We start from the raw sequence: 7647 nt of genomic DNA on the forward strand, positions 1-7647 counted from the left end.
CGCTTCACAAAATGCGTGTGTCTCACGGTCAATGCGTGAAACTTGAGAGCCCTGCTTTTATTCATAGACTAATAAAAGACTGTGACTGATGATAAGACTTTAAAGTTCACAACGACACAAATAAAGCTGCAGAGAAAAGTCGCAGCGGTGTTAGCCGACATCGATCCGGTGTTACACCGGCTGATGCAGCTGCTGTGATCCACTTGTCAAGTCGTAGGTCTCTGGTTTTAGAATATTTTTTTATTTTTTATTTTTTTGGTTTGTTGGTTTGTGTTCCACAGTCATGTCAACAAAGCATCTTGTCCAGAAAGGAATTAATGTGTGTCTGGATGCTGGACGCTTTCAGGAAAAGTCCGAAAACAGAATATTGCTCTTGTAAATGTTTAACCACTGTGATAACAATGCGCTCATGGTGTATCCTTCAGAGAAATTAACCCATGTAAGAGCAAGAAATAATTCCAAGGGTAATATCACTAAAGAGAGCGTTCCTTTCTCAAAGTTTACAAAGTAACTGCTATGTGGGACAAATTATAAAAACGATACTCTGATGTCCCGTTCTCCTGAAGGCAGCACGGAGCTGCGCCGAAGAGAAACACCATTGATACAGCTGCAGTTCTGTAACGGTTTTAATGTTTTAAAGTTTAAACTGATATTGTTGTGAATCTTTTCTGTAAACTTTACCTTTAAGCAAACGCCCCCCAAAAGAATATCAACGCCCCCTTTTTGAAAATATTGCTGCCAGCGCCCCCCGTCATCCGCTCAACGCCCCCCAGGGGGCGGTACCGCCCCCGTTGAGAAACGCTATCTTAGATGAAAGTTTTGATCCAAGTTAAATAATAGACTTTAAAATATTCCCATTGATCTATAGATCACTGAACGGCTCTGTACCTAGTATACTAAAGACTTGTTATCATTATCAGTGTCATTATATCAACCGTTCTGTTAGCTACAATTGCTTTTGACCTGATTGATGTTTTTATCTCTGTATTTCTGTATTTGATTCTGTACCTGATTGTTGTTTAGGTTATACATCACTGACCAACTTACAGATTGTTAGTATACTCAAATTAACTGTTATAGTTATACCAATCATAATATTAGCTAAAACTACTCAATACTCCGTTATAGTTATTTACTCAGCAAATTCAAAAGTGTTAAATGTTTTGGTGTTAGCAGACTTTGTGCAAAAGCAGAGTTAATTTTACACTTATAGAGTCACATTCTGTTTATGTAACTCTGGGATGTATATTATTAGTAGTTAAAATCCAGTGTTAAAACAAAGTGTTTACGCATCAANAATGGAGCTTTAGGCCTGATCCCCAGTCAGTTTCACTCCAATCAACACCTGCACTCATGTGACCAGAGTGGCCCATCAGTGAGTCAGACAAACAATGACCCTAACGAGCCTCTATTGTTAGGAGAGTGAGAACAATTTGCAAGCAATCCAGTTTACATCACATCTCAGCTTTAAAAGCTCAACACCACACTCTCTATTTCTGAATTGAGAAAGCTCCTCGAATGAGAAGCAAAACGTCTTCAACTACAGAATAGAGGTCCAGTTGTTTTTTAACTTTTTTGAATTTTGAGTTCCTCCTTGTCAGTCTGCATTTGGGTCCAACCAACTCTTCTCAACCTGACACTTCATTTGATTAGGAATGTAACCCCCTCTCAATTAGGACAAATCATTTCAGGACTACATTTCAGACAAGATTTAAGATTTTCTTCTGTTTAATGATAAAAAGAAACGTCTGACCCACTTTTGTGGGAGTCATTTAAAGTGGTATTGTGGGGTAACATTATTTCAAATTAGTCTTCAATCAAAAGGGCTAGATTGCAACGTCTTGTAGATATTCAGACTGAATTGGCAGTGTTGGAGGACAACTATTGCAATACAAATGACAAAAATACTCTGAATGCCATCTTGAAGATAGAATCTGAATACAATCACATGCTTGGGCAACTGGTTGGTAATTACAGCCAACTCTTTTAACAGCATTTCAGACTATGCAACAAACAATCACAGTGGCCTGTATGCAGACACATCCTGGCTCTTTCAGATGTCACAGTCTATCTTACCTCACTCCTTACTGTAAGGAGTTAGTTATCACTAGAGGGAGCCATGGAGCCACATTCAGAGGACGGGTCTTCCACTGATTTCTCACACCTGAGTCACCACTCAACCAGCCACAGGATAAGAGGAGAAGACTGTCAGTAGTGATGGTGAAACCGAGGTTTCCTGAATCACTGAACCACTTTGAGACAGTTGCTCAGAAAATGGCCTATTGTGCACTCGAGACACCCTAAAATAGCGATATCCAGTGGTTGTTTTGTATACTACAGTTGACGTGAATAAAATTGATGACATTATTCAAATCAGGAGTCTGTGTTTCATTCATACCGTTTTCATTAAAGCTCATGTTCTCCAACGAAACCTGTGTTTTTGTTTTTATAAACTGAAAAGAGAACGTTACAATAAACATGATCTTTATTAACAATAGTAACACCTTGTTCTGTTGGACTGTAAATATCATTATTATTCCATGAATCATTATTTTCATTTAATACTATCTGAGAACTTATCATGATAGTGATTCATATAAGAAGAGGCTTTGAGTGACATTCAAAGATTTTTATTCATTCTCACAAATATTTTTACATACACTCAAAATCACACACAATCACTGAACCTAACTGTCTAAACTCAGACTCTCACAGACTCAAATCCATGAAACAACCACTCTGCTTCAGACTCTGAAATTCAGACTCTTTCTAACTATATCTCATTATTTCAAATTTGTACAAAAACACGTCCACCTTCCCAAAAACCCAGTTTAGGTGGATATTCAGTCTCATTTTAAAGCCTTGAGAATAACTACAAGACCCGCCCACTCGGGATTCCTGCGAATCAGGGCATGACGAGCTGTGCGTCACAAGCAGCTCAAGACACCAGGAAGAACGAGGCCTCATTTAGGAGCGTTCACGTGATATTTGACGTGTTGACACAGCCACCAAAACACTGTATCACGATACTTCTGCTTCATTTGGATCAAAACTCTGTCGAGCAGGAGGTGTCGAGCAGCACATCACTAACTGTTAGTCATTTGACGCCTGAATGTTAACCTTTATGGTACTCTAGCCACCCTTCCTAGAAGTTTCTTGTCTCCCTGAATAATCTTCTCAGCCGTTCTTCTACTCTAACCAGTTTGTTTGCTACCAGGTACTCCTTGTGATCTACATGCCATCTGTTCAGATTCCCCGTCGCCTTCTGGGTTCTCGCATTCATCGTCCGATTCCTCTTCCACGCCTGGCAGCTGTTACCTCCACTTATCAGGCCCTCGCTGCGAAGACCTGTCCGCCCTCCAACCCTGACCATCTATCGGCTTCCTCTGGACTCCAACAAGGCCGAATCGCTCCTCCATACTCTCCAGGATCATCTCTCGGACCCAAGCCTCTCAAATTCCACTCACCTCTCCATGGCGGACCAACAACTCTTCCTTCCTCTGTAAGTCGTCCATCTACCAAACCTTTCCATCCAAGTTTTACAAATACTCACCATCTCCATTTCCGTTGCAGTGATCCAGTCTCCCTTCACCATTTCCCAGTTTCCCATGACAAAGAACTTATACATTTATCATTTGTACAAAAAAACTTAAATTCTGATTTCTTCTGTTTTCCGAGATTCTCTGCATGTGGGTCAAATACATTTCTAAAACCATGACACGTGTGTGTGTGTGTGTGTATAGTGACAATAAATTCTATTCTATTTAGTTGCTGCGCTGTTCTCCAATCTCTCTTCACCTTCCAATATTTAAAGGATAATTTTGTTCTAAAAAATTAATTCAGGATTATCAAACAGATAGACTGTTTTGAAGCTCCCTGGTTTCTCTATATATGCTGCCTTTTTTCTCAGAACACAGCATTTAGCATTTCTCTACATTAGAACGTCACTAGGTGACTCAGAACCCATCCAAGCACTGAACAGATGTTTGAATCAAATCATTGTGTGGATGTGCCAAAACTTTCTCCAGCTGAACAGAAACAAAACTGAAGTTATTATCTTTGGACATAAAGAGGAACGATCAAGAGTCAGCACACAGCTTCAGTTATAACAGCTAGAAACTAGTGATCAGACCCGATATCTGGGTGTGGTGATGGACTCAGACCTGAACCTTCAGAGCCTCATAAAGAACTAATGTCCCAGCAAGATCTAGAGAACTTCATCCACGTGTTTCTTTAGTCACATTGATTACTGCAACAGTGTCTTCACTGGTTTGCCTAAAAAAAAATCAAACAGCTGCAGCTGATCCAGAACGCTGCTGCTCGTGTTCTCACGAAAACCAGAAAGTTGTACATCAACCCAGTTCTAAAATCTTTACACTGGCTCCCTGTAGCTCAGAGAATAGACTTTAAAATACTTCTGCTAGTTTATAAATCACTGAATGGCTTAGCACCACAATACATTAAAGATTTGCTGCTGTTGTATCAATATTCCAGACTACTCAGGTCTTCTGGTTCTGGTCTACTCTGCATCCCCAGAACCAGAACCAAACATAGAGTAAGTAACATTCAGCTTCTATGCACCATCAATCTGGAACAAACTTCCAGAAAACTGCAAAACAGCTGAAACACTGAGTTCCTTTAAATCAAGGCTAAAAACCCTCCTGCTTAGAGTTACTTTTGAATAATAATATAAGAAGCCTCATCTCTACAGGCCCAGTACCGTGGCTCTCAGGGAGATCCAACACTACCAGAAGTCCATCAAGCTGCTCATCTGGAAGTTGCCCTCCCAGCGCCTGGTCTGGAAGATCACCCAGGACTTCAAGACTGACCTGAGCTTCCAGAGCTCGGCCGTCATGGCTCCGCAGGAGGTCAGCGAGGCTCACCTGGTGGGACTCTTTGAGGACACCAGGACTGAGGACACATCAGGACAGACCGCTACGAGAGATCCTTCCTGCCCACAGCCATCAGCATCTATAACAACTCTTTAACAAAACCAGGATTATGAGCTACAACAACATTTAATTTCCCTTTGGGATAAATAAAGTATTTTTGAATTGAATTGAATTAATAAATGGATGTGTACTGGTATCTCATTTAGTGACTGTATGTGGAGGCAAAAAAGTGACAGTTTGGGTTTATTGTTTTTTTTTATTTTGTCAATTAGTTGTCTTTTTGTTTTGTTTTTGTTCCTTGTGTCTTTGCATTTCTGTCATCGTTCACTTGTCCTCTGTTATCACTTCTTTACCTGCCACGCCCATCTCCATGTTCTTCTAGTTAGTTATCATGCACCTGTGCCCACTTCCCCTAATTACCCTCTGCTTTTAAAACCTGGTCGTTTCCTCCATTTAGTCACTGGTCTGTTGTCACTTCATGCACTGCCTGGTTTCCCTTATGGCCCGCCCATCGTGCTCTTTACGGTTTGGATTTTTGTTATTGTTTTGTATTGCTGCCTCATCAGCCTCTTGTTTTTGTTTCTTTTTATTTTAAAATAAATTATTTTATTCCTGCAATCAAGATGAGTCTGCCCACTGGGTTTGCCGCAATCTTCACCCAACCTGACAGTTTTAAAAACATAGCAGTTCACTTTGGTCTTGGCCAGGCTTAGACCGTCCATTAGCTCATCAATCCAGTCGGAGTTAAACTCTATTTCTCCAAACTGATGCTTTTCAAAGAGTTATAAGTGGTAAGATAATAATTGTTCATAAATTTTTCTTATAATTCAATATAAAAAAAACAAAAAACAACAAACCTATCTCTTAATTTGGATCATATCGTAAATCTTGAATGCAATATCTCTGATTTCTAGTTGTAGCTCAGTAAAACACCATGCTGGTCCAAGTCTTGCAGCAGATTTTTTCATAAAAAAACCCCCGAAATTAAATCTCCAGAGACCCATTAATCTGAACAAAAACTTAAGTAATTTGTTCTTAGCGTTTTATTCAATAAATGCAAAAGTGGGTTGATATGGGGGACAGAGTTGCTATCAGGCCTATAGGCAGCTCATATCTTTGTGACAAGAGTGTGTTCTTGCTTGAAGAAAGCTCCTCATCTTTTCATCTTATTCTCTGCGGCAATGTCCACCTCTCCATTTGCCTTTCTTTTGAAGTAAAAAACCGTTGAGACTGTTCATGGCAAAAGGTCCTGCTTCTTTGAAGTGAAGTCAGTCCACCGAGGGTGGGAACTTGCGGTACTCCTCTTAGAAGTGGTCTTAACCCGAGTTCCGATCGTAATTTCTACATTGGAGCTTAGTATCCCAATCTGACAGTTTTTTATCTTTTGGTAAGCCAAAAATTAAACTCTGTTGGTATTTTTTGGCCGGTTTGAACAATTAATTCCATCGCATTGAACCATGTTGTACAGGTATTCATCCACTCACTGTTGAATTGCTGAATGCTTGTAAATCTTAGTGATACTATATATATATATATATATATAAAACATCCTTTCCTTACCATATATTGCCAAAAGTATTTGCTCGCATCCCTTCAACCACATATGAACTTGAGTGCCATTCCATTTTTAATTCATAAGGTTATATTTGTTGTTGGCCCACCCTTTGCAGCTATAAGAGCTTCAGCTCTTCTGGGAAGGCTTTCCACAGGTTTAGGAGTGTTTATGGGAGTTTTTGACCATTCTTCCAGAAGCTCATTTGTGAGGTCAGACATTGATGTTGGATGAGAAGGCCTGGCTCACAGTCTCTGCTCTAATTCATTCCAAAGGTGTTCTGTCAGGTTGAGGTCAGGACTCTGCAGGCCAGTCAGGTTCTTCCACACCAAACTCGCTCATCCACGTCTTTATGGACCTTGCTTTGTGCCCTGGTGCGCAGTCATGTTGGAACAGGAAGGGGCCATCCCAAACTGTTCCCACAAAGTTGGGAGCATGGAATTGTCCAAAATGTCTTGGTATGCTGACGCAGTCAGAGTTCCTTTGACTGGAACTAAGGGGCCATAATCCCCCTCTTGATTACCGTTCTCTTGGCAACCGCCAAATCCAGACTCATCCATCAGATTGCCAGATGGAGAAGTCACTCCAGAGAACGTGCCTCCATGGCTCTAGTCCAGTGGTGGCGTGCTTTACACCACTGCATCCAGCTCTTTGAATTGGTGATGTATGGTTTGGATGCAGCTGCTCGACCATGGAAACCCATTCCATGAAGCTCTCTGTGTATTGTTCTTGAGCTAATCTGAAGGCCACATGAAGTTTGGAGGTCTGTAGTGATGGACTTTGCAGAAAGTTGGTGACCTCTTCGCACTATGCGCTTCAGCATCCGCTGACCCAACTCCGTCAGTTTACATGGTCTGCCACTTCATGGCTGAGTTGCTGTCATTCAGACACTTCCATTTTCTTATAATACAGCTGACAGTTGACTGTGGAATATTTAGGAGCAAGGAACTTTCATGACTGGATTTGTTGCACAGGTGGCATCCTATCACAGTTTGAGGCTAAAATTCACTGAGCTCCTGAGAGCAACCAGTTCTTTCACAAATATTTGTAAAAACAGTCTGCATGCCTAGGTGCTTCATTTTATACACCTGTGGCCATGGCAGTGATTGGAACACCTGATTCTGACACTTTGGATGGCTGAGCAAATACTTTTGCAATATAGTGTATCTACATATATATATATATATATATATATATATATAT

General features: G+C 40.6%; 1 protein-coding gene across 1 annotated transcript in view; it reads right to left on the reverse strand.

The window, feature by feature from the left end:
* The window catches only part of drd4b (dopamine receptor D4b), a 30216-nt gene that overhangs the window by 9661 nt on the left and 12908 nt on the right, over nt 1–7647 (reverse strand). The gene's annotated exons all lie outside the window — the stretch shown is intronic.

Source organism: Kryptolebias marmoratus, linkage group LG15, assembly GCF_001649575.2.
Source record: "Kryptolebias marmoratus isolate JLee-2015 linkage group LG15, ASM164957v2, whole genome shotgun sequence".
Taxonomy (NCBI): domain Eukaryota; kingdom Metazoa; phylum Chordata; class Actinopteri; order Cyprinodontiformes; family Rivulidae; genus Kryptolebias; species Kryptolebias marmoratus.